We start from the raw sequence: 27817 nt of genomic DNA, 5'->3' as shown, positions 1-27817 counted from the left end.
CGACGACTAGAAACAGGACCAGGAGCTGGAAGTTGAAGCCTTTGTAGACCGTCCCCCCCAGTGGCTGAGTCCAGTACAGTTTTAACCCCCATTTCACTTCAGATCATTTTTTTCTCAGCTGTTACCTTTCAGTGAGTTATTTGAGGCTTTAAGAAAAGTGTCCTGTCACACTTTGATTGACAGCGTGGTAGCGAATCAGGAGCATCTGGAGGCGGGACTTTGGTATCGAAGGTGCAGAATCAGTGTTGCTGTACAAATTAATGTTTTCTTAACTTTTATTTTGCTTCTGGAGTGTACTGGAAGGAGAGGAGAGCAACAAATTAAAGCATCACTCCCTCATGCTGGTACCAGGCCGATCCGATACTGAAGTTGGTATCGATAAAATAGATAAATTGATTGATCTGGACACTTCGAGCGCAAATAAATAAATTTTAAAAATGTGTATTTGAACATCCAGCAGCAAGGTGAAAGCTCCAGGAATCGTCAACTAAAAACAATAATCTGAAGCAGGTTTTTTATTTTTAAGATGTGAAAATGTCCCATTTGTTTACATAAAGGGGGCGTAGCTTTAAAACAATACTACTGTCAACCACCAGGGGGCGCTTTGTGGCTCCAGTTTTCAGTTGCGACGTGTTACAGGACGCTACGGCAACTCTCCGGGGACAAACGCCGAGCAGCAACTACGGTGGCAGCACAGATTAATGTTTAATTTGATTTTCGACGTCAGAAACAGAACGGTCTGAGCACACGACGCCTCGAGAAACGGATTAGAGGTGAAACAGGAAGTGACAGGAAGCTAAAACCCACATCCTCGTTTCTTTCACTGCATTGTTATCAGTCCGTCTCGAATTATTGATCTTTTACAAATATTTCTCAAGGTATCTTAATTACTCGCAAAAAGAAGCAGCGCCTTGGCCGGCGGACAACACAAATAAGTTAATTTGCATTTCTGTGTTGTGAGTGTTTTGGCAGCCGCCGCGCCGGTCCAGATTGTAACCCCTATTTCTGCCTCCAAAAACCTGCCTTGGAGGAGCGTCCACGGAGGGATTAGGGATTTAGTGGGGAAGGTAAGTGTGACTACAAGCTTTGGCTCGCCATCTGCTCCCCAGCAGAGTTGAGGCCAACCTGTGCAGCCTGCAGCAAAGACCTGGGCACTGTGCTAACTCAGGCTGGAGCCAACCTGGCGCCCGCGGCCCCAATCACCAACAGTCTGCTGATTAGTTGTAAGAAGCACTCCATATGTAGCAAAGTTTTTTTTTTTCCTCCTCCTTCCTTCCTCTCCTCCTCATGTATTCTCTCACCACATTAAATAAAGATGGATGTATGGACTTTTTTTTTTTTTCCCAACAAATGGCAGATCGCCTTCGGTTGTCTGGCAGGGCGAAAACGAGCCTGTTCTTCTTCTGTCTTCCTCCCTCTCACCTCTGACAGAAGCCAGGGAAGGGAAAGAAAAGACGACGATGATGAAGAAGAAGAAGAAATCCTGGCCGTCCCTCCTCCTCCTCCTCCTTCCCTCCCTCCTTTGCCTGGCAGCGCCAGGAGACAGATGACAGGGGTTTGTGGCCGTCTGATCACCCCTGGGTGGGTTTTTTCTCATTTATTTAGCAGCTTATTAAAGAAAAAACACAATGAATTAAAGGCCTAGCATTACTGGAAGGAATGCATATCACCCGCCATCTTTAAGACGCGAGTTTTAGGCCGAGGTCGTCTGATGAAGACAAACGTTTGGGTCAAACCAAACCGAAAACATTATGATTCTGTGAGCTCACCAAATCTTCGTTAATTATCTGTAAAACTGACCGAGTTACAGCCATGTTCGTGTTTTTTCAGGTCAGTTGGCTGTGGCAGCCATCTTGAATTGGTTTGACTCAGTTTTAGAGGTACATCCAGTGGTTTCCTGTTCAAAATGCGTTCAGTGATCGATGAGATGTTTTGCTAACAGTTGTACAAACGTGCAGAGACGAGAAGAGGACAGGCGGGAGGAGGAACCGACGAAGAGGAGGAGGAGGAGGATGTGGCGACTCCCTCGGTGGAGAAACCCGAGAAGATGAAACGACATCGGAGGAGGAGGCAAAGGAGGAGAAAAACAGGAGAAACATAATGCTCATTATTAAATTGCAGCTATTCCTGTTGCCAGGAACCTATTTGTCAGTATTAATTATTCATATTTAGTTTCAGTAATCCAATACTCAGGTGAGAGTGGCGGCTCCTGATGGAACGTGTCATTTCGAAGCAGCGCCGCGGCCTCAGCGAGGGATTAACAACGCCGTATAAATCACTAATGGCTGCGCGCACGCCGAATCCGTCTTGCTTTGTGTTTACTAGTATTTTATTGCTCCACAGCGCTCCGAGGGAAACACTTCGCCCTGACCTTCTGCACAACTTCACAGAGAGACGACTCAAAAAAAAAAAAAAAATCACTCTTTGCAGGCGAAATAAACTTGCTTTTATTTCCTGATTTGTCTAAACATCAGCATCACGAGCGGAGAACAGATGCATGCGCCTGATTCTTACAAATCGTGTTTTTCAAGCAGAGCAGCACCATCGCTTACTTTTTGATCCGATTAGCTCGATTCTCGTTGAAATTCATCTCGATCCTGGCGCCTCGATTTGTCTGCCTGCCCAAAACACTCCACGATAATAACAATTTATGGACTTTGCAGGAGTTTGGGGGAGATTATAAACACGCAGCGATGCTGTCAGCTAACTGTAAAAGCCCGAGGCGCTGCCGCCTTTTTTTATTTTACGCACCCACATAAATGTCTCTGTCATCTCTATCGCTCTCAGAGAGGCTGACGGGGCAGGAGGCGTTCGCTCCCTCTCACCCAAACAGATACTAAATGTTTCTACAATGGGCCTTTTTCTGCACTTCAATCAGTGTTTTCTTTTAATCCAGAAACTGGCAAAGAAAAGGTTCTGATCGCACAGAAAGTGAGTTCACATGTAGACCGCTGGTGAATTAAAGTTAAAGCATTTCTTGGAGGAATGCATATCACCCGCCGCCTTTTATGTCAGAGTTTTAAACTAAGATTATCTTATGGAGAGGAAGGATGGAGATCTAAGACATGACCCTCAGAGGAGGTGTTAGGGACTACTCTCAGCTACTAACACAGCAAAAGCACCTCAGTGTTTATAAAATTCACTGAGTTATCACCTTTTTTAAGCTCAGTTGGTTGTGGCCAACTGAGGCCAAAATTCATCAATTATTAAAACATTTCTGTAGAAAGAAGATCTGAGGAAACGTTTAACTGATCGCCACAGCCTCAAGATAAAATTAATATTGTTGTTGAAAAGAATAAAATAAAATAATCCACTGTTTAACATAAGACAGATATTTGTACATTTAAATGTAATATTCAAGAGTTTGAAAACTTTCACTTGGAAAAATAGATGTGAAAACATGTTGAAGCTGCAACGCGTGTCTGTAAAGATGCTCCAGATGTTCTCCTCTGTGCAGCATCTCCTCTTCTTCTCCCATCAGTCTGTAAACATCTGGACCTGAGGAGAGCAGCTGCTGAATGTTGTCCCATTCTGTTGCTCTAAAACCTGGAGATCCTTTCCAGAGGCACTAATGCACCCCCATACCATCAGAGAGGCAGGCTGGATGGTCCCTGCTTTTAATTAACCTAATTAGTTACTAAAAGCTCCTCCAGCTGTTTTTACTTTTACAGCTTTTTGTTGCTCCTGGAACAACTCTGAGGCGTGTTGCTGCCGTCAAATCAACATTACAAAAACAGGGACATTAACTTTAAACATTTTATATTTTTAGAATGTGAGATTTGCAAACCAATCTTTTCTGTTTTTCTTCACATCTCACACGTTGTCCCAACTCTTTCAGAACTTGTGATGAGGCTTCCTGCCGTCCCAGAAAGGTGCTGTGCAGCATTCAGTCCGACAGGAAAAAAGGCAATTAGGTCATAGAATATTCACACATCCTGTGAGCTCTCTGGACTAAAAAAAAAAAAAAAAGTAAAGGTCAGCCACGTTAGTCAGATTGCACTCAACAAATTCTAAAAAGGCTCACTGGTCATGCTGAATGTATTCCCTGCAACATAATTAGCCCCCTCAATTCCCTGTCGTGTCAAGCTAACGGGCGTCTCCAAAGCCCCACCCCTTCCCCCAAAATGCCTCTCACCTCTGCTTGTTCTGCTGCATCACCCCCCCTTCCTCTCACCGCTCCGTCACACATTGTTGCTGCCCTGAACTTGCTGCAGATGCGGCCGGCTGATGCATAAATTAGTCATCAACATTAGCATTAGCCGGCGCGTGGCACCCGGTGCCAACTGCTCTCCGAGCGGCCATAAAAGGTCATGTTTTGATGACTGAATGCCACACAGGCACCTTGGCTCCCCCGAGGAGGGTTCCCCAGGTGCACGTGAAAGGTTAAAAATTACCTACCCGCCACCGCCTGTCTGTGGCGAAGGAAATAATTAGGGGTTTTTAGGGAGCGGCAGAATGCCTCGCTGTCAGATGACAGAGCGTTACCTAATGGTCGTATCTGGGGAAGAGTCAAGCGGCCTGTCGTTCTCTTGACAGGACAAATGAGCATAATGGTGGCAGAGAAAAGGCGCGTCCCCCCCCCCCCAACCTTTTTTTTTCTTGTTCCTATCCAGGGAGGTGGGGGTGAAATGGCAGTGCCTGAGCAGAATAACACAAGGACGTTAACCTTTTACAGAAATCTGTTAACACGTGTCCCGGTTCTGTAAAAGTGACTTTTATTTTTGTTCTTTTACCTTTAAAATATTGGTTTCTGGCACCAAATGAGACGTTTGTGTTCGAAACTTTTCACTTCATCATTGAGAAATCCTGAGCAGTTCACATTTTTATACTTCTTTTTGTTTCAAAACCCACTAAAACATCAACGTTCTTAATTTCTGAAAGAGTTTAAACAGTGTGAAGGTGACTTAAAGGCTTAGCATTCCTTGAAAGAATGTTATTTTATAATTTTAACTAATATTTTATATTGAGAAACTACAGCATTGTAGCCATTTTGGTCCAACCTTGAAAATAATGTGATATTCATCAAATCATAGCTCAGTTTCAGGAAAACTGACTGATTTTTTGGGACATTTTTGTGTTTTCTGAACTGAGTTGGCTGTTTCAGCCATCTTGAATTGGGTTGGCTCTAATAATTTAAGTCCGTCCGGTGGTTCATGTGATATTTTGCTAACAAACAGGCAAAGATCTAACACTTGTAGTGTGTGTTGTGAATGACTATCAGCTACTACCACTCCAGATTTTAGGTCAGCGTCTGTGCAGTTGACTAAATTATTGGGATGTTTGAGTTTTGTAATTGTAAGTTGGCTGTGGCAGCCATCTTGACTTGTTTTCAACAGTTGTTGAGGTACATCCAGGTAAAACTTCCTGAAAGTTTCATGAAAATCCATCCAGTGGTTCATGAGATATTTTACTAACAGACAGAGTTGAATCGTCCTCAATCAGCTGTTGCTCAAAAGGTTTGGTATGAGTCTCAGCTACTACCACTCCAAACCTTGGCTCAAAATCTGTCAAATTGGCTGAATTATGCAGTAATTCTCAGTTTTACCTCCAGGGGGCAGCACTGGTCGCTACTGGTCTCTCTTTTCCACCAGAAGTCAGCAGGAGAAGAAGAAGAGCTGCAGTTTGCAATGCGGCCATTTTTGCAAACAATCTGGAGGATTTCTGCCAATGAGGGGGTCTGTTTGAGTCGTAAAGGTGAGTTGCACCTTTCCTTCTGCTGTTTGTCTCAAATATTTCCTCCAAACTCACAAAATCACCAAACAAATCCACTGAAGTTCCCACGAGCTGCCTGCAAACAGGAAGCACCTGGAGACACACCTGTGCTCACTGCTGGGGAAAACGACAACAGAGACGTTATTTACATTTAAGCTGTTTCTATTTTCAATAAATTACACATTTAGTCGTTTACTGAGACAAAGAAAAAGATCTTTTCTCTCTTTAACTGAAGTCAAACCCAAAAATAATGAATGTTGTTGGAAAAAGTCAAACATTTAGAGGCCGATTCAAGATGGCCGCCACAGCTAACTGCTCTCCCATAAATGGCCGTGACTTTGGTGTATTAGTATTTGAGAGTCCTCCCAAACACAAACTGCTCCACATCTTTTAAATATACTAAAAGTTCACAGAAAATATTTGATTTTTATGCTGAGTCATCGGTTTATCTGTAGGTTTCTGTAATCTGAATACTTTTGTTTACTTTATGTAGCCGTTACGCTACCTTAACCGTTAATTTATTAAAACTTTAAGGTCGATTAGAAAGTTTGCTCTGACTTTTGGTTTAAGTAAATTTTGTATTATTATTTATTTGTTTTTGTCTTCTTCTACTTTTTTCAGCTACATATTAGGTCGTTTTGGCTTATTGCTTTCATTTTTCTCCTTTTAGCTTTTAGCTACATTTGTTTTTATCTCCCTTTAGTTAGCTTAGCTTTAGTTCGCTAACGTCATTTAGCGGCGGTGGCCATTTTGGATCAGACAGACTCCTGAAATTGATCAGTTATAGACGAAAGTCTAATAATTAATTTCTGAACGTTCGATTAGAATTCACTGCTTCCTGTGATATTTTGCTAACAGACGCAAAATTGACCTTTCGTGTTGACCGGTAATAATAACAGAAATGAAACGATCAATCAGAACTTTAGGACGATAAATTAAATGTTTTTAAAGTAACGAGAGTTTGAGTAGTCGCCTCCTGCTGGTCGTTTGATAGAATGCAGCTGAAGTCTAATTTATTGGGTTCATTTTTTAGATTATCTGTCGGTTTCTGTCAAGAAATGTTCGATATAATCTGACGTATATTAAAGTATATATGTATTTGTGTGTTCAGAGGCCCTCAGAGCTGCAGAATATTTTAAATCGGGGCCTGAAACTCGATCAGGAGTTGTTTTTCCGTCAGCATCCAGGCTGCTTAATCGTCTTTAGATGTTTCACCGAGGTGCGTTTTTAACTCCGCGCCGTTTCAACAAACACCCACCAGTGTCATCCTCCCTGTTTTCTTCCTGCGCCACATCCTGCGTGCGAACAGAGGGGTTATTAACAGAAACTTAAATGCCTTATATAAATAATACGTTTGCGGAGACGCAGACCGACTCAGCTGACGCTGTTTAGGCAGCGCCTCCAACATCTGTTTATGAGCACTTTGCCTAATGATATCATCCGATATCATTAACTGTGGCAGTACGCGGCGCAGCAGCAGCAGGTGCAGCTGTTTATGCCTCCTATCCCCCCCCAAACACACACATTCAAAGGGAAAAGACTTTCACGGTCTCCTCCAACACCGGCTCCCTCCCTTCCACCCCACAAATCGCCAAACTGCTCATTAGGACAATTTTCCTCAACAAAAAAACGCGGCCCCTATGATTTCAATCTGTATATCACCTGTAATTGTAGTTTTTAGTGCGAGTCTGATTCCATACATTTAGCCGGAGTAAACTGTGACTGTTGGAGCGCTCGCCAGCTGCAGAGCCTGTTTTTAGACGGGGTTGTTGGGTTTTTTTTTCTGCGGGGACGCTCTCGTGGGCCTCCGTGTTTTCTGTTTTCCAGAGGCGGGTCGCCGCTTTGTTTCCCGACTCGGTTTTCTCTGTTTAGATGCTGGAAATTATAGAAAATGATCGTCTCTGCCGGCAACAAAGAGGGCCGCTTCCTCCTCCTGACCGGAAGGTCACATCTGGGTCTCGGCAGGTTTATTTATTTTTTATTTTTTGAGATTCTGACACGTCGGCTGGCTGCTGTAATTAGTCAGATGGTTCATACAGATGTTGTGTAACACTGATGCATTAGCAGCACAAGAGACAATTACTGTATTTATAGGCTCACAGCACACAAAGCAGAGAGGAAAACGGTGACTCCTCCATCTTTATGTTTATTTATAGAAAGGAGGAAAATGCTCAAATGGAATGTGTTTAACAGGTTTTATTTTAATTATATGATTAAAAGTGAAGGCAAAGCTCTCCTGGAGTCCATCCACTGACCGTCAGCTACTGCCACTCCAAAATCTGAGTCAACATCTGTAAATTTGGCTCAGTTGTAGCCGTTTTATCTGTTGACAAAGGTCAGTTGTCTGTGGCAGCCATCTTGGATTGGCCTCAAAATGTAATTTATTTTAGATGCTCATCTAATGATTACTTTATAAAAGTTTTATAAAATCCCTCCAAAGGTTTATGAGATATTTTGTTAACAAACAAATGTGGGAAGAAATCAAACTGAAAACTCTCAGCTGGGAAGTGTTTAATGTGTTTTAGGTTTAAGCCTAATATTTTAAAATGAAATAGTGGTGGTTGCTCTCGCTCATTAAGTTACAAATTCTGTTTGTCTCTTTTCGGTCACCTCCGCTCTTAAAATCCATCCTCAGGTGAGAGTTTGTCCTCGATTTGTTACAATCCACGACTGAAAACGAGAGGCCTGATAACGGTTTAATCTCTGTCACATTTTAATGACGTCTTTCTCCTTTAGCTCGGGGTGGACTGAGACGAGACGAGGACGAGTCGAGGACGGGACGAGGATGAGACGAGGACGGGACGGAGTAGCCGGGTCAGGTAGGCTTTATCGCCTCGGGTCTCAGGTTTGCGTCTCAAACAGAGATGAGCTCTCGGGGAGTTTAATCAGCTCTAATCAGGTGGTGTGTTTTTATCACCTGCCACCATGAAAGCTGGGGTGATCGTGTAATTACCTTTGTCTGCCTGTTAGCAAAATACTGTGGTGTGAAAAAGTGTTTGCCTCCTTCCTGATTTCTTATTCTGTTGTTTTTTCACACGTTTTCGATCATCAAACAAATTTAAATATTACACAAAGATGACAGCAGTAGACAGAAACTCTTTATTATTAAAGGGAAAAACATCCAAACCTTCATGAGTCTGTGTTCAAAGTAACTGGTTGGGTTTTAGCAGCAACAACTAGTCGTTTGTGAAACCTGATGCTGAGGCTTTTACAGCGCTATGGAGGAATTTTGGCCCACTCATCTGTGCAGAATTGTTGTAATTCAGCCATATTGGAGGGTTTCTGAGTATGAACGGCCTTTTTAAGGTCAAGCCACAGTGTCTCAGTCAGATTCGGGTCGAGTCTTTGACGGGGCCACTCCAAAGCCTTTGGTTTTTCTTTCTCAACTGAGAAAAACTGGATTGTACGGAGTTCTGAGCTTTAAACTGTAACTCCGTTTCTGCAGCTAAACTCACCTGCAGATTAATCTCCATCCCCTCCCTCCTGAAGGTCATTAGGGTCTCTGTTAGTCTGCCTCACAGAGATGTTTGGGTCACATGAATGAAGGTGTTGATTGGAGTGAAACTGACTGAAGATCAGGCTTAATGCTCCATTGGAGGTTTTAGAAAATCTGAGACCTCCTCCTCTGTTTAAAGATGGCTTCCTTCACCCCCCTCTCTTACTGTCTTCTCTGTCCAACATGAACATTTTGTCCTCCAAAGACAGCTGAGTCCTGAAGAGCTGCTCTCCTGTGTTGAGCCATGCGTCTGTGGAGAAGCTGTTTGGTTTCTCCAATATGGAGGTCTGACCTTCAGACACAACACCGCTCAGTTTGTCCTCAGGACGGACCGGCCTGTGTCCTCAGGATGGACCGGTTTCTGTCTCAGAGTCCCGCTGGGTTGGAAGTAGACCAGGATGATGTTTGTAAGTTATGATTTAGCTCATTTTAGCTTTTAGCTGCTGCTTTAATCCTTTTATCTACCCTTCTGTTCCATTGTTTAATATTTTTTATATACTGTTTTGCTCCTTTTCCCTTTTTAGCTGTGGGTTTGGTCCCTTTAGCTGCTTCTTTTAACTTAAATTCTCTGTGTTAATGTGGCTCCAGAGCTGCAGATTATACACGCCTGATGGAGTCTGTGCAAAAATAAGAAACAATCTTTTTTTTCTGCAGTTCAGTCTTTAAACATCTCGGGGAAGTTTTGGTTACTTCATGTTTTGGAAACGTAATATTCTGAGTGTAACTACATTTGTTGATGAAATTTACATAAGTGCAGAAGTGTTTTTTATTTTTATTTGTAACTCTTTGGAGCGGAGGTCAGTTCCTGCAGAATGTGACATTTAACCAGTGGTGGGCCGTCAGGGCCAGCAAGGCCTTCTCTGCTGGCCTAACATAACCAAGAATCTATGATAAAGGTTCATTTAATTTTTAATTTACTTTCCCTAGATATCTAAAAGTATTCATATTCTCTTCATGTCATATTATGCTCCTTCCAGTGCTGTTGTTTTTAGGTTAGAGTTTTTATCCAATCAGAATTCAGCTACCTTATGTTGCCAGGCTGTATGAAATCTGCCCGGGCCTTCAGAACCGTCAGTGCTGGCGTCTGTGCGCTGTAAGTCAACAGCCAAATACCGTTGATAGACAGCTGTGATAGCCAATCAGATCACGAGTTGTGTCAGTAAGGCCCTCTAGCTGGCCTCACGTTGAACGTGACATTTACGCGTCCTGTGATTGGATATGCATACTTACGAGTTTGAGCCGCGGCAGTGCTATGATCGACAGAGTCACACCCGGGACTGTCAACGGTTAAAAACCTTTTTAACCCACAATGGCCGAAGGAGAGCAACACGGTGATTTGGTTGCTGATTTACTGGCAAGGCTGTTTTCAAGACTAACTTTCCAAGAGAAGCTAGATATCGTTAGAGGAGGACGGCCGACCCCCGAGCTAGCTAGCTAGCTAGCTAACCTGTCCCAGAATGGATTTTGTGTTGAAATAAGTGTTTGGGGGGACACAGCCGTTTTGGTGAGTGCAAACATTTTATTTATTTTATACTGTTTTATTTAGTTTTGACAGTAGCATACCAGATATGTTTTAATTGCTGATGCGGGTTTGTTGATTTTTAAAATGTGCCGGATAATAGCCCATTTTGTACACAACTGAGGTGATGCAATGCCAAGTAGTGCTTAAGTGTGTTTAACTACTCTCCAGTCCTGGTGTTAGAAATGCTGGCATAATGAAAGGTATTTATTGACTAAGTTGGTTATCACTGAAGGCCTAAGTGTGAAATGCACCGCCCGCCACTGCGTTTAACCAAACCTCACTCGGCTCAGTTGGATCTCAGAGGTGAAACTGTTTGTGGGATGGAAGGAAGGAAGTAGATAAATCTCACAGCTGAAGAAGAGAAATGAATTTAAAACTTGCATCCATCTTGGGTGTTCTCGTTCCCTTCGAATCACATCAGAGGCGAGCCTGCCGGCCCCCGGAGGAGGACTTTTATTTGCAGGCGAAGACCCGAAAGCTGAACCGGCTCCGAGCGGTTCCACACCGACCACACATCAGCTGCATCAGAACGTGAGAAACGCTCCTCCTCCGCCTCCTTCCAGCTGTTCTCTAAATGTTGATTACACGAGACACCTCCTCCTCCTCCTCCTCCTCGGTCCGGTAGCGGGGCGATTCCCCTCAGATGGAGGCTGCCTGGGACTGGCTGACCCGGGGTTGGGGAGGGGTCCAGAGAGAGAGGGCTGCGGCCTGGAGGGCTCTTGGCTGGTTTCTTCTTCTTCCTCCCCTCCCTGGGCTCCATGAGCAGCACATTTCAGGACGGGAGACATGGACGAAGACAGCAGCGGCCCCGGGACAACTGGCTGAGGAGCAGGGAGCAGGGATAAAACCTTCCAACTGCTCAGATAACTTTGTGTCAAGTGAAACTAAGACGTGGGGGGGAATGATTTTTATCCAGGCTGACTTTGTTTGGGAGAATTCCTCCTTTCTTTCCTGACATCCGGCTCTTTCCCAGCAGCAGAAATGCTGATTTAAAGACACTTTGGGCTGATCTGAAGTGGCGCGTTAACAGAGCGAGGCCTGTGTTTCTGTCGGTGGCCCTGATACTAATTTAAATCCTGGTAGACCATCTCAAAATGCAACAAGCCTCTTGTTCCTAACACTTGAAGACCAACAGATCAGTTCTTGTTTCCCACCCTGAACTTCCTGTGGCGGGGAGACGTATCCCCGCTCTGTGATTGGCCGACCTGTCTGAAGCCTGGCTTAATTAGCTGGATGTGTTTGCGTGTTTATACCTTTTTATCGACAGCAGGTTTCAGCCTCACCGCTGCTGTAATTAACTGAAAAGGTTTTGTGGTTCCTGCAGAAGAACACGTCAGGAATCTCAATGACTCGATCTGACGGTGCTCCACCTGAGACGTCACGAGGCCTCGATTAATCGTTGTCCGGAGGACGAACGGTTCGTGTTTTTTACAAAAAAAAGACACATTTGGGAATTATTAAGACGAGAAACGTTATTGGTCTGAGTTCAGCACCTCTCGTTTCTTCCTCTGTCTGTATTTGTGAGTTTTTCTGCCTGATGCCATAAAGTCGCAGCAGTTTGTTCAAAGCTGGGGCGATGATTTGGGCTCCCAGCAGGTCGTCCCGATATCTGTTTAATTATTAAAGCGAGAGCCACATGGATGCGTTTCTGTCTGCACCCATTAGATTAAAATAAGAGGTTTGACTTACTTCCTGCCTCCTCACAAAGACCCCACCGCTGCAGCTCTTTCTCTTTTATTCATCGCCATTTGCATCATTTCTCATTTCTTTTGGTGCGCGGGGAAATATTAAAGAGACATTTGTTCCCCTTTCAGTCTTGTTTGCACAAGAGCTATCGGGATCTTTTTGATTCCCTTTTGTCAGACCGAGGTCACGCCTGGCCCTCCATCCCACCCGGCGCCGGCCCAGTCGTGCCATCAAATCTGTCGTTGCGTTGATAAATAAGTCATGTGGACAACCTCGCCCCCGTCGCCTCCAGCGGCCGCCGTTTTCTTCCTCCAGCGCTCAGATGTTCCTGTTTGATGAATCTGTAATGGCCAGAAGACGCCTCAAACGTTTCTCAGCCGTTCAGATCAAGCAAGAAGCTGAAACTAAAAGATGCCACCTTTTAAATTCCTTCTGTTGTTTTTTTTTTTTTGTTGTTTTTTTTGTAACTTTGATTTCTGTTCAGTTTTGTTGAGTCTGAGGAGGAGCAGAAACGGGATGACAGCACGGCGTCTGATGAAGGTGATGAAGATTTGATTGTTTGGTGTTGCTGAGGATGAACGGGTTTTTAAGGCTGTTTCCATGAAGCGTTTCAGGTCAGGTTGATGAAAGAAATCACATAGAAACCCAAATAAAACTATGAAACATCAATTAAATGCACTGCAAATAAAACCCACAACTAAACTGAAAATGACCCTAAAAACTGACAAACACCTGAAAGGTGTTGGTTTCAAATGAGTTTCTGTGACACAGCTCTGTCTGCTTTTTTATTCTTTTATGTAATTATCAGTTTACTGACAACAAAATAAAACTAAAATCATTTTAAAACAACCTAAATAAACCTAAAAGATGCATAAATATCTAAAAAAAAAAGGCTGAAAGTGGTCCAAAATCAATCCAATCACTAAGAAACTTTCATAAATTTGATGCTAAATGACTTCAGAGATGTAAAAACAAACTAAATAACTCCAATAATTATAAAAAAATAAATACCTCCCCCCACAAATATATAAAAAATAGTAACAGAAGAAATGCAAAATGACCCAAAACAGATGTAAAACTGAATTATGAAATAATGAAAAATAAATACTGTTTTGATGCTTAATGACCACAAAAAAGAAAAAAAGACAAAAATAAAAATAGAAATAAAATAAAAATGAGAAAAATGCACGAAAATGCAATAAACTGATGCTAAAGAACCAAAATCAAACACAAAACATCCAGATTTTCTCTGACATTTGGGTTAAAATCTGGAAGAATCTGTGAAACAAACCAAAAAAACCCAATATTTTTTAACTTTAACACTAAAAAGGTGACACTGAAACATCTCAGACAGCCGGAGGCCACAACTGAAAAGCTTTTATCAGTTTCCTAACTGTTCCAGTTCATCTTCTGTGTGCAACTTGATTTCCAAACGCAGACCCTAACAGATCAGGTTAATAACCCTAACGGTGTGTTTCTAAAAACGTAAAACGCCGAAGCTGCTGTCGTGTTTCTTCTTCAGACTCGTCTGGTCTCCGAGCAGCCCAACGAGCTTAAAGGTTTGATTCCATCTGAAAAAGGAGAGAATTTATCACCAGTTTTATTTAATGGAAGCAGAAGTCGGTCTCAGTTCTTCCTTTGTGAGTCTTCAGACTTGAATCCATCTGAACCGCAGCGTTTCGCTCTGTTGAAACGATTCTTCAGTGATATGAAGCAACCTTCCACTCCCACAACCTCTCCTCCTGGTTTGAGTCTTCGGCATGCGTTCGGAACATGCCAACAAATCCTAATTGCACCCCACACTCTTGTCTTCCCACCGACGCTGCACGCCTCGTGCCACCAATATTCCTCGTGTGCTAATTAGGCACGCAACCGCGGTGGATCCACTCCTGACAGGTGCTGCCGGCTCGCCGAGGTCACAAACACAACGAGAGACAGACAACAGGAGAGAGGCTCGTGCTCGCAGCATTAAAAATAAATGGAGAGAGGCAAGACGTGTTAATTTCCATCTTCCATCTGTTATTACATAAGCACTGCCAACAACTACGCTTCTCTGGAAGAACGGCGAGAGGCGGAGAGGAAGACGGGGAGCCGAGCGCGCAGAACAACAGCCACGACTGAAGTCCTCCTGCACAGAAGAAGAATTCCTCGGGGAGGCCGTCGGAGCACAAATCGGATTGATCGAGCGGAAGATTCATCTGAAGGATTTCGCATCCAAACAGTTTGAACGCGTAACCTGGTGTTCCTTCTCCAAAATGTGTCAAAAAACACAAAAATAAAGTTGCAGCGTTGGAAATGTTTGACGAGTTGGAGCCTCCGGAGAGTTTTCAGATGGTTGAAAAGTCAAGTTTCAACTTTATTTATTTCTTGCAGAAGAGTTTTGCAGACAATAGGAGCAGAAAATGAGGAGATAATTTCTCAGAACTAGTTTAGATTTTCAGCTTCTGGTTTTACCTCCTGATCATGTTTCAGAAAATAAATCTCGTTTAGCATCAGACCGTTTTCCAAGCTGCACAGTTTTTCAGTCAGAATGTTTAATGCAAGACGTTCTCAGGTGGCTCGATAAATCAGCAAAGATGAAACTTCTACAATGAAATGAGAAGAAAAACAACTGAAATGTAAGATGAAGTGGTCTGATTTTGGGCTGTTTTGTTTTGGAAGTTCTTTGGCCAAATTTGCTCCTTATAATTTTATTATCACCTGTTACAGAGTAGAGACCTTCTCAGAAGGTCAGGGGATGGGATTAGTTTTTACAGCGGTGTTCGTTGATTGGATGAGCAAATTAAATACTCTTCCATCAGCCATACCATTAAAACTTAGACTTTCGTTCAGGACAGAGGAGACTGGTCTGTCGTACGAGTCTTGGCTTCTGCAGCAGTAAATAAAGACGTCTGATGGTGGAGACATAACAAACGGAACAATAAAAACATCAAACAAAATCCATGAAATAAAAGATAAAAGTGATAAAACAGGACGACAGTTTGTTCTGAAAAGACGTTTTCAGATGTGGACAGGTCTGGATGTACATCATTTACCTGCAAAACAAATGTAGCTGTAACGTGTTAGTTACATTAAAATATTTAATTAAAATTGGTTACGTCTAAAAAACCACAGTTATAATTGGCGTCCAGCGTCTAACAATCAAATATTTAATAAATATCTGATAATATTTGACAGAAATCAGTTTTCAGATCTGATGTCAAGTTTTCACTGCAGGTTTAAATGTTTCAAAATGGCCGACAGCCTCAATGATTAACATTCAGTCAGAACTCTTACTCTACTTTTATAAAGTAATTTAAACTGGATTAACTTGTAACTGTAATCAATTACATTTTTGTTGTAAACCAAAGCGGCTCTCACCAATGGCTAAGAGTTCACTGGGTTCCTCTGGTGGTGCGAAAGCAAACATCGATCTTTCTGCTCCAGAGTGAAACTTTAGAGTTTATAATGACCATAAACACAGGTTTAACAATGATATAAAATGAACATAAAAAAGTGACCAAACTAAGAATTTACTGAGTAAGTAAAATAACCAGAATAACTAAGATATGACAAACATGAACTCGTACAAGTTTTTGAGAATAAATCTTTAGTGTTAACACGTGAGAAAGATGCCTTTTTAAATCTTATTTTAAGAGTTGTTAACAAAGTAAAGGCTTAAAAAGGTAAAAGTACTTTAAAATATGCTTTAAAGATTTCAAATAACATTGGTGACTCGAATGCGCAGCTATAACATTTAAATCTAGCTCATTAACCAAACACAGACAGAACTTGAGTTGTCAGGTCCACGTTTAAAACCTTTTTTCAGGCTCTTGTAAACGACCAGCTCATGATGTTGTGAATCCTTTTCGGCTCAACTTTTTCCAGCAGCTCTTTCCAGCTCGATCTCTCCTGTAAAAATAACCCGGTGACAGCGAAGACACCACCGTCTGAACAAAAACATTTCCCCGTCCGAGGGGACAATGGGACGAGCCGAAAACAAAGAGCCTCGAGGAGTGACGAGCACCTCGCCGAGGCCCGAAGACGTGTTGACGACCTGAGGTGCTTCCTGTCGGCCACGGTGAGCTTTGTTTTTCTGGGAGGAAAGACACCAGGAGAGGCCGTGGCCAAAAAAAAAAAAGTGTTCGCAGGAACAGATTCTTTCCCAGGACGGAGGCTCGGCCCGGTCAGAGCGGTCGCTGCCAGAATACACACACGTCTCTGCAGCTTTTCAACACTCTCACGGTGAAGCATGCTGGACTGGAGGCAAGCTAAACAGCACAAAGGGCTGGAGCTCCTCTGTGGGAACCAACACCACAATTGTTTGTTCAATTATTTTTCTTGGACGTTGCACCTGTGGGTGAACTCAGGGTTACAGTCCACGCAGCAGCGCCGCAGGCAGATTAATACCTGTTTAGCACTCAAAGGTGACAACAAAGAGTGGCACGTGGAAGGCTCGCAGGGAGCCATTTCCTTTTTGTTTGTCTTCTGATTTGGCCCTTCTCTTGACAAGGTTCAAGGGCTTATTACCGTATGTGTCCGACGCTCTAATCACGGCCTATTACAAATGTTCAGCGAGCTGGAAGAGCCAGATGTGGCCCGAGGAGGAAGGAGGCCACGAGTCGATCCAGCGGCCTCGGAAACGCTGCGAGAGCTCGGCAGGTCTGTGGATAAAATCGCTCTGATGTTTGCAGGAAACTGTAACTTTGTGCTCCGACCTCCGCTGGATGCTTTAATGAGAGTTTCTGCAGAGGCGTCGAGCTGCCTCACGGGAAAAAGAAAAAGGCTCAAACGTCGGCATTTGGTGTTAAGAGTGTTGCGACGGTTCGAAACTTTAACTGTGAGGAATGTTGGTGTATCTGTCACCGCCGGGGTGCTAATGAACCCCAGAGCTCAGACAATAAACAAAACTTTATTTACAAAAACCAGACAGGGGGACAGATCATCGAAAGAGAGAGACAAACACCTGGAGGAGAAGAACAGGTGAGAGTGGGCGGGGTAGGAGAGGAATGAAGAGACCTCGGGGCAGAACCAGAACTCTCTGGAAGGATTCTGGATCCTCTCTGGTCTGGGAACGCCTCGGGATCCTCCAGGAGGAGCTGGAGAGTGGGGTCTGGGTCTGGGTCTCCCTCCTGGACCTGTTGGCTCCACGACCCGACCACAGGTAAGAGGAAGAAGACGGAGGGGGAGAAACTGGCTGACAGGTAAGGAAGGAAAACCAACACAAGAATCACAAAAAGATGAGAAAATACAAACATCAACACAGATCTTGACTGATGGCAGAGAGAGAAACTCCAGTTTCCAACTAAAACAGAAAAACGTTCTGAACTCCAAACTGAAGTCGGGTTCCTTTCAGTTTGATCTCCGAGAATGAGTTCACATCTGGCTTCTTCTTTGCCTGATAGAGCTTTAAGCAGCATTTGTGGACAGCACGGTGAACTGTGTTTACAGACGATGATCTGTGGAAGTGTTCCTGAGCAGAACAGAACCAGAACCGGATCACCAACATCCAGCCTTGACCTTTGACCTCAGACGTTTCTCGAGATTCTTCAGATCTGTAGATGGTGGAGATTAAAGTCAGATTCAGCTTCTAAACTCCTTTTTTATCCCCTCTCCTCTTCCTGACCCAATCCTTTTGTTGCTCTTGGAACAATGTTTTTAAGATCTTTTTTGAATACACATTTGACATCTTTACTGTGTTCCATTGTTGACAAACTACAGATTTATGGGCTTGCATTCTGTTTTTTGTTTACAATTTACTCAACAACCTCAGCTTTCAGAGTTTAGGTTGTACGTTTTTTTGTGGCACGCAGTCACTGCTGCAGTCCTCCTGAACAGTAGGTGTCGCTAACGAGAAAACAACGCTGTAAAACAGCAGGAAGTACGTCTGAAGAAGAGCTGAAGAGTTTCTGCGGACTTCATGTAATAACTGAAATGTATCAGATGTTGGTATGAAGACGTAATGAGTCGATCGTTTAACAGCTCCTGGTCCCGTCCCGTCTGTGAATCTGTACAAGTTGGGTCATCTTTCCATCCCAAGTTGTTTTGTGCGAGCTGTCGTTACGTCCTCGCTCTCGGCTCATTCTGGTTTGGGTTCTACGGTTCCCTCCGACTCGCAGCCATGCATCCCTCTCCGTTCTTGTTCCACGCCCGCCGCCCTCCATGCATTATTCACAGCCACATTAAAATACCGGGCCAAGCCTGAGCTCCCCGTGTTCGCTGGCCAGATCAGGGAGGTGCCGTCACGACAGCTGAAAGTGTCTGTCACACTGCTGGGCTTTTATTTTTTTGCTCTTGTAGTTCCTGGCAGTGCAGCTGCCTAAATGAGAGGGATTAAGTTAACTCCCCGCTTAAAGGAAGAGCAGGCCCTGGATTAGGGCACCGGGCATGGACACGGAGAGCGTTCAAGCAAGAGCCGGCGCTTTTTTAAAACAGAGACATGAGCGGGAGAAGGAGGCAGCGGTGCACAGCCCTCGCAGGGACCGGCAGCCCAGTTGCCTGAACAAATACGGTGACGAGTGCAACGGCGTGCACGCTACATGGAAACTGGTGTCGAGGCGGAGAGGGGGAACACTGGCGGACACGCCGGAGATCACAAATTCTTTCTTTTCCTTCCCAATTTCAGCCTCTTCCCAACCTTTTGTCTTTTGTTATAATCAAACACTGCATCTCAACTGAAAATGTTCCTTTCAAATACCAAAATCTTCCTTTTTAAGGCTTCTTGGAGGCTGGATTTACATTGTTAGGCAACACTACGCCTGGATTCAGTAAAAAGTATTAAATTTCTTTAAAAATTAATTTTTAGATAAATATAATAGTGGAGATGCAAAATACAAGAAGCAAAAACGACACTTATTCTAATCTTTAGTGTTTGTGACTAAATTTAGGCAATAAGTGATGATTTTACAGCATTAAAAAGGATGATTTCTTCTAGTTTGAGTTTGAAAATGTTGAAGACAACAACTGAGTACATCAGCTATACTTTTACAGCTCAAAGTAGTTGGAAAGTTTAGTTTCAGGTGAAGTAAAAAATTCCTCTAAACTGGCATCTGAGCAGAAAAACGGGCTCAAACTTTGCAGGCATGAATTATAAACCTAAAGCCCAATAAAACACAAGAGAAGAACTTTTTAAAGGCTCCAAATAAGTCTAAATATAATAATTTCCTGGTAATGAAGGAATTTGGACAGAAGTCGTCTGCATTAGATAAACTGTCTTTAAGAACTGAAATGCATATCGCCCGCCACCAGAATCTAACATCCTCTCTGGTCGAGAAGTTCAGTTTTACGTCACCAACGTTTGGGGCGTTTAATGTGGATGACTCTCAGCTACTCACTGAGCTCGACATCTGTAAACATCTGTAAACATCTGACTTCTAACCGTACGGGGATGTTCATCCAGTCATCGTTTTCGGAGAGATTAATTAAAATCCATCCTGTGGTTCTAGCCAGAAACAACATTACCCTCCTTTAAATTAGATGTTTTTTTTGTTGAGGACAGCAGAGAAACTTTGTTAAATCCAGCTTCACATTAGACAAACGGCTCCGACCTGACACAGATCATCTGGTGATTATATCGTTTTATAACCAAACTGTTTTGTGCGACTCGGACGTATCTGAGCTTCTAAATAAAACCATTCGAGGTGTCAGGAGGGGACGACTTGTTGAGTGAAATGACAGCCAGAGCTGCTTAAAATCTGCGTCAAATTTAACCGAAACTGTATCAAAGCTTCGATTTTTGCTTCTATTAATAATTTCTTTTGATGCTTCTACATCCTGAGGTATAATTCAGAGATCAAGCTCGGCTCCTAACAGAGGGGAGGAAAATGAAGGAGTTGAGAGGAACAGGTGGTGAAACAGTGTGAGAAACACGAGGGAGAAAAACAACAGACACCTGCTCGTGAAACCCAACCTGGTTCCTCCGTCACGTTCCAGCAGAGTTTCCCACCGGCGGCGGCTGGAGGAGACGCCGAATCGTGCTGCTGGCAGAGCAGGAAACGACAGGATCATCGCCGCGTTCCGACGGCAGCGAAGTGTCTCGTTTTAAAGGTTGAAACTTGCTCATTTTTGGAAGCTTTTCAAAGGTAAAACTGGCGCCTAAAATAACATCCAGTTCGGAGCGTTGACCCGACACGCCAGATGGTTTGTTTCAGAGAACCATCTGGGAAGTCCTCTGCAGAAATCATTTGGAGAAAAAACAGGTAGGGTCAAAAAAATAAAAGAAAATGGTTTCTGGATCACTGGAAGAAGCATCTGGTTAACGGATCAGATGAATGGGAGCTGCCATTTTCTCCTCCAGACTACAGAGAAGGACTGAAACACGTCACCTCAGTTTTATTATCATTGTTTAGGTTTGGAGAAATGTGAAATGCTTTTCTCTTCTTGCTTTGCTTTGTTGTAAAGTGCTTTAGACACAACCTCCTTCTGATACTTTCCTATCAAAGTGGCGCCGGGAACTCTGTCAGAAAACACGGACTTTATAAGACGTATCGAAAGAACCACAATCTAAAAATCTACTGTTAAAGCGGCTGCCTGTGGGTCGTTATGATCACCACGGTAACCACACACCCGTGTCTGTCACTCCCTGACAGCTCAAAACAAACAGTCCCTGTGTGGGAAAACTAGAAAATGTCCGAGCCGCGAGCAGCAGGAGGCTCTGAGGGTCACGTGAACACGGGAACCTTGATGTTTCTGCAGGGTTCCATGGAGGAGATAAAGATCCTTCACTTCCTGTTTGTGAAGAGATTTTTGAGCTGAAATATGTGGAAGCTATCTAAAATGTGGATCTCTTCCTGCCTCCCAGTCCGTGCCGTGCTGATACGGTGGAACTTCGTCTGTTTCGGGTCTCTCTGCCTCAAAACCTCAGCGTTTGTCCTCGGAGGTTGAAGCCGGGGGGTTGTGTAATCCTGAAGTCCTTTCCCGCGTCTCACCGTTGGACGGATCAACCTGGACGTTTGATCGTCTTTGTCTTCTCACGGCTGCGGGGCGAAGAACCAGGCCCGGCTCACGTCACCTCCGTGGCATCAAAGCGACGGTGACTGATGCCTTTTTGTCTTCTGCAGTCAGGACGGATGGTGCGGCCGGCGGACGGCTGTAATCGCATCGACAGGTGACACGTATGTGGGAACCAGAAGATGATGGGAGAGACGAGTCGGATCATGTGACCTGCACCTCACATGCCTCCTCCGTGCACAGGAAGTGTGTGAGGACTCTCGCTGTGACAACAGATGACATTTAGGAAACGATCTGAGCCAAATCTTGTTAACAAGCAGCTTCCACCTCCATAACCTCTGCCTCCACCGTCGCTTTAAGGAGCAGGTTTAACTTTCCTCCCAGCAGATCTGATTAATGTCTCCGGTCCAGGATCAAATGAAACAAACCTTAAATCTAGTTGGGTCGCCGTTTGTTGCGCTCCATCCAGCATCAGCTGCTGATGAAATGAGGCAAAAGCAACGTTTTGTTCGACATCATTAGACGGGAAACATAATCAGGTTCACACATTCAGGAGCCAAATAAAATAAAGACGCTCGTCAGGAAAAGTGTTGCTCGTGTGGGCAGCAGAAGTAAAAGAACTTCAACTCAAAGTCAGACGTGCTGCAGAGTTTCTGTGAAGAATGGAAGACACTTCTTTTATTAATAAAACTCTTTTTTTCCTTCAGCTCGAATGAACTTTCCAGCTTTTTGTTAAACATACAACAGAATAGTTTTAAACACGACCAATAATGCATCGTAAAAAGCGTCCCAATGAATTTGCTGCTGCTGACTAAAATCTGGATTTTAAAGCAGGAATAAGATTTTCAATTAAACTTTTAGATGTTTTCATGAGACTTTGTGTTAGAAATGCATGTCAGATTCGAATCATTAAAGTTTCAGAACAGAAAAAAGATCTGGGAGTGTTTCAGTGTCGAGACTTTCAGGCTTTGTCTCGTAAATATTTACTTTGGTTTGCAAAAAAGCTGAATAACTTTTGAGCATTTTCTACCCTTTAATAGTAATTTTAAATAAAACTGTGGTCATTTTGTTTTTATAGTGCAGGAAAACTTTGACTTTTTTATTTTTACACTAATCTGGCTCCTAATTCCTGCTCGTTGTCTCGTTTACGACATTTTCCACTTAATTTGACATTTAAATAGTCAGAAATGTGAGATTCTGGACAGGATGTTTCCAGTGTTGCAGCAACCTGGATTTCTCTCCGACTCCTAACATCCTAATTTGTTGCTCAGAGTAAAGCTCACCTGTGATCCTAATTACCTGACAGATGCAATATAAGAGAAATAAAAACACAGAGACGACGATTAATCGCTTCACAGCAAAGACTGAAGGTTTTAAACCTGCTCACAGCAACCACAGCGGGTCCAAAAAGAATCAGAGCAAACATTAAACTGAACAGAAACTCACCGCAGCATTCTTAGAATAATCTCTGATTAAATCCTGATAAAGAAAACCCAAATCTAATGAATTTCCCCAAGAAAGGAGGTTAAATTATCTTTAATCAGCCGGCAGCTCATTTTTGACCTGGACACGTCCGCCCTGCTTCCTGTCTGGGGTCAGGTCAGGTCAGGGGTCCGACCGCTCGGCTCAGGACAGATTAGGTTCAGACTAATGTATGCAGATAAACGGATGTGGGGCTTAGAGCCAGGTGTTGCTGTGAAAGTCACACTTTCAGGTGATTTCTGAACAAGCTGAGCTATTAAAGTAAATTAGCTGTTTGAGGTGGAGGTGTTGGACATCTTTGCTCTCTTTCACTGCAAGTGGACAGACAGGTGTCCCTTTCTTAAAACCAGTGATTGGTCATTACTTTCTGTGTTTTCAGTTGTGTTAAATGATGCAGATTAAAGTCTGAATAGTTGATCTGATTTGAGCTAATTTAACTGACTTCTGAGGGAGATCAATAAGATTTTATTATAAATGTGTGTTTCTACCTCGTAATGGGGGGGGCTGTTTGAAGCAGATATTTGTATTTTGCTTGACAAACTTCAGAGGAACTTTGCTGAGCTCTTTGTCATCCGTGGCCCAATTAGCAAACAAATTTTCCAACAAAAACACCAAAAGTTGAAAAGATTGTCGGCGCCTGAAATCCCCCCGTTGTTTATTAGTCGGGGTGTCCTCCGTGGACGCGATGCAGTTTTCCCCCTCAAACACATCTAAGCTGGTAATAGCCCTCCTTTTATCCCAAACGGGCCGGGACTCGAGGTGCAGTCGGGATCCGGTCTGATTTGTCAGATTTTTCTGTGGGGGGGGCTCTAATGTTCTCGGCCCGTCTTCCTCCCTGCATGAGTGTTTTCTGTTTGGCTGCTGTCACTGAAAACAGACACATAAGTCGTGGCTGTGTGTGTTTCCACACACGCTTCTCAGCGATGAGCTCTCCAGGGCGGAGCGTTTCCCCCTCTCCGTCTTTATCTGCTGGTAAATGCTGACAGACCACTGAACCCTGATGTCGGACTGTGACAGGCTGAGACAGGAAACAAAGGGGGCCTCTGGTGTGGTGGTTAGCCATCATGGTTGCTCAGCTCGGACGCCGGCTCCGCCCCAGTCAGCCGGCTCGCGGACCATTAGGGAAATGGCTGAAGGCTTCTCGTGTTTCAGACCCGGCTGCACCGTTCAAATTAATGAGCGGATTGTCAGCGTTTGGGAGCTGATGGGTGTGACGAGCGAGGTTCCCAGTACGCATCCCGAAAACAAGAGGAGTCGCTGCGATTCGCTGTCTTCGGCCTGGTTCCCAGCTGTAAACTCAGCCGTCCTCCATCTTACCAGAATGCTTCTTATTTCTGCTCCGAACTGAAGTCTGTGTCTGCCTGCAAACAGACCGGACAAACATGAACCTTCCAGGAAAGGAAGTTCAAGCTAAATCTGACAAGTACTGAAATGGCTGCAAGTCTGTGAAAAATAGATACTGATTTAAAGTTTGTGGTTAAAAACAGTTATTTTCAAGGTTTGACCAAAAACTTACAGCTGTCGTTTCTCAACGTCAGATGGTTTTAAAAACAGGAATATTTTTGTTTATTTTTTTTCTTTTAGTTTCCTGCAGCCTTTGTAAAATCATGAATATATTTCCAACATGGCTGCAGTGAGTGACACATTAAAGGTCTGCAGGATGTTGGACTCACTGATGTTATGATATTTTATGGAGCCTTAAAGCGCGTTCAGCTCTGCAATAACTTTGAGGATGACTTTCAGCTACTGCCACGCCAGAATTTAGCTCCAAATCTGTAAAATTCACTGACGTCTCACCGTTTCTGTTTGCTCAGGCTGATGAGCTGCAGCGGCCATCTTTAGTTGGGTTGACTCCAAATATTAATCCGTTTTAGATCCAGTGATGACTTTCTAAAAGTTTGATTTAATGAGATGTTTTGCTAACACAACAAAAACCTTTGGAACATGCTTCTTGTTGCAGGTTTTTCTTGTTTTGTTGTCATATTTGACATATTTTACCCCTCAGAATGTCAGATTTTTGCCCCGACACACACCAGTGTCTCTTACACTCACAGTTAAGGTTTTTTTTCTGATTTTGCTCACAGAAAACTTTCAGTTCTCCTCTGAGGGAACATGCAGGACAGTTTCCAGATGAGTGATGTGTTCTCGAACCCTGAGAATCAGCAGGAAGGCACACACACACACACACACCGGATCGGGTCCCAGAAGGAAACTGAACGATGTTGGAGACGTTAAAGCCACCAGCTGCAGCTCAGCCGGCTGCTGGACGTGTCACAGCTGCTCACCTCCTCGTCTGATGTGCTTCTCCGGCATCTTTTCTCTTCCCCTCTCCACTTCCTGTGGGAACTACGTTTGCTGAGCGGCGTTTCCCCCGGCAAGCTGGGGCCGCTCACATCTGAAGCCGCCGGCTGGCCAGCCTGGCGCTCCGTAACGAAGGTGAGGACAGGCGATGAGGGTCCCGACCCGTCGGTGACGGCGTCTTCCTCCTCCAGAAACAATGAAGGCTGGGACAGGAGGACAGGAGGATGAAAGGACAGGAGGACAGGAGGACGAAAGGAGCGGATTCTTTCTCTTTGCTGTTTGAATGGAGACAAGAACGAGGCTCAGACCTCCGTGTTGTAGCTCTGCGGCGCCGGCGTTCTGTTGGGACGCAGCAGAAAGAGATTTTAGCTGCCAGCTTTTCACTGAAGGATGTCTTTCATTTGTCCTCGGCATCCGTCCCTGCCAACGAGCCGCTGAGCAAGACGCCGCCGCCGCGCCAACCGTGTTGGTTTCACAGACTGAAGAGCAAAAATGTTCAGTTTCAGATTTTTAATCAGATATTTTAATTATAAAAAATATGAACTTTAACATCCATCCATCCATTCATCCATCCAACCATCCATCCATCCATCCATTCATGCATCCATCCAACCGTCCATCCAACCGTCCATTCAACTGTCCATCCAACTGTCCATCCATTCATCCATCCAACCACCCATCAATACATCCAACCACCCATCCATGCATCCATCCATCCATCAATCCATCCATCAAGTCATTCATCCAACCATCCATCATCCATCCATTTATTCATCCAACCATTTATTCATCCATCCATCATCCATCTATTTATTCATCCAATCATCCATTCATTTATCCATCCAACCATTCATCCATCCATCCATCAATCCATCCAACCATTTATTCATCCACCCAACCCTTCATTCATTCATCCATCCATCCATCCATTTATTCATCCATCCAACCCTTCATTCGTTTATCCATCCATCCGTCCTATCTGCTGTAAAACTCAAACTTTGTCATCTTAAATAATAATTTCTGGTTTCAAATATTTGTTAATATTGTTACAGGAGAGAAATAAAAACAGACAAACTGCATAGAAAAACCTCCAAAAAACAAACAAACAACAGCAACAAAATGTTCACAAAAAGATGTCACTGACAGCAGTGTGTTTTAATGTTTCTATTTTTAGCAACTTTTCTGAAACGTCTAAAACAATTTAAAGACGTTCATTCAGTGAAGAAGCGTCTCATCACCCCTGTCCCGGCGGTGTTCGGTGTGAAGTGGTGAATAAAGCTCGATGGAGGGCTACAGGTGTGATTTCATCAGGTGAAGGATCGTATCGGTTCGTTCCTGTTTTCAGACCAGCCATCCTTGTTGTTGCTTAAATTCTGTAAAATTCAAAGACTGATCTCAGATCTGTGACTTCTTTCTGGTGCCGGCAGGAAACTGAAGCGATAACACGCCCGTCTCTCTGTCATAAAGTAGGCTCCATCGCAGCGCTGAAGCGTTGGTTTGGGTGTAAATTAGGCGGCACGCAGCCATCTAGTATTGGCATAATTAATAGGCATGCTGGGTCGTATCTGCAGAAGTTTCTGCAACCTTGGAAAAGAAAACTTCCCTTTTAGAAAAGGGTGTTTTGCCCTCATTAGACAGTCAACAGTGAAGAGGAAAAACAGGAGAAAAAGGAAAATCTGACAGTTTTTATGCACAAATTGGACGTAAAAATAATTGAAATCTTAAATGATGGAATTCTGCAGCCGCCGTGAAAGTTTCCCATCACTGAGAGTAAATTCACCTGTTTGTAGCAGGGAGGGAAACGTGCCCCAGCAGGAGGCGGCCGGCTGATTAGAGGCAGACGGATGTTCGGTAATGATCCTCCGGCCCGTTTGATCCGAACCGATGCTCCTGCAGGTCAGGAGGCAGATCTTTAATGGCTGCCGTCCATCTGAGGGGTTCACTTCACTGTAATTGTTCGAGTCTTCTCCTGCTTCGACGCCTCGGCTGCTAAAGGTGCAGAGTTGGGTTTTTTTTGGTTTTTTTTTGAGACATTAATAACATTCTGCTCGGCTGATTCCCCGGGGCACAACCTCATTATGGCTTATAGGCAGGAAAAATAAACTATCTGAGCCGCCTGGCAGCTTCTTCTTTTCTTTTTTTAACCTCGTTCTCAGAGACGAGAGGAGCTGGTGAGGAGTTCCTGCTTCTCGCTGCAGGTTTATCGGAGGGAAAAGCTGCTGTTTTCACCCGTCTGCACTGGGTGGCAGCACTGAGGCTGAGATTACACACAAGATGGACTCAGTGAGGCAGACTGCAGAGAAAATGGTTCTCTGAGCGTTTAAAGCTGCTTCAGAAACACCAGAAAAATCACCAAGTCTCACTTTTCTGTTTAGCATGATTTCCACACATCCTTCAGGATTCTGGTTTTAGATTTTTATCAGGATTACAGGTGCTGGTCATAAAATTAGAATATCATGAAAAAGTAGATTGATTTCAGTAATTCCATTTAAAAAGTGAAACTTGTATATTACATTCATACATTACATACAAACTCATATATTTCAAATCTTTATTTCATTTAATTTTGATGATTACAAATGACAACAAATGAAAATCTCAAATTCATCATATCAGAAAATTAGAATCTTGTGAAAAGGTTCAAAATTGATGGCACCTGGTACCACACTCTAATCAGCTAATTAACACAA

General features: G+C 43.7%; 1 long non-coding RNA gene across 4 annotated transcripts in view; it reads left to right on the top strand.

Moving 5' to 3' along the window:
• Positions 1-27817, top strand: part of LOC108245113 — a 293441-nt gene that overhangs the window by 225434 nt on the left and 40190 nt on the right. For all 4 annotated transcript variants that reach the window (XR_005232718.1, XR_005232716.1, XR_003039888.2 and 1 more), the window contains 2 exons: positions 5552-5694; positions 8449-8531. This is a non-coding gene — a long non-coding RNA (uncharacterized LOC108245113). The remainder of the gene's footprint in view (positions 1-5551; positions 5695-8448; positions 8532-27817) is intronic.

Source organism: Kryptolebias marmoratus, linkage group LG23 (assembly GCF_001649575.2).
Source record: "Kryptolebias marmoratus isolate JLee-2015 linkage group LG23, ASM164957v2, whole genome shotgun sequence".
Lineage (NCBI taxonomy): Eukaryota > Metazoa > Chordata > Actinopteri > Cyprinodontiformes > Rivulidae > Kryptolebias > Kryptolebias marmoratus.
The sequence above is the reverse complement of the archived record's forward strand: the minus strand, read 5'-3'. Positions and strand labels throughout refer to the sequence as shown.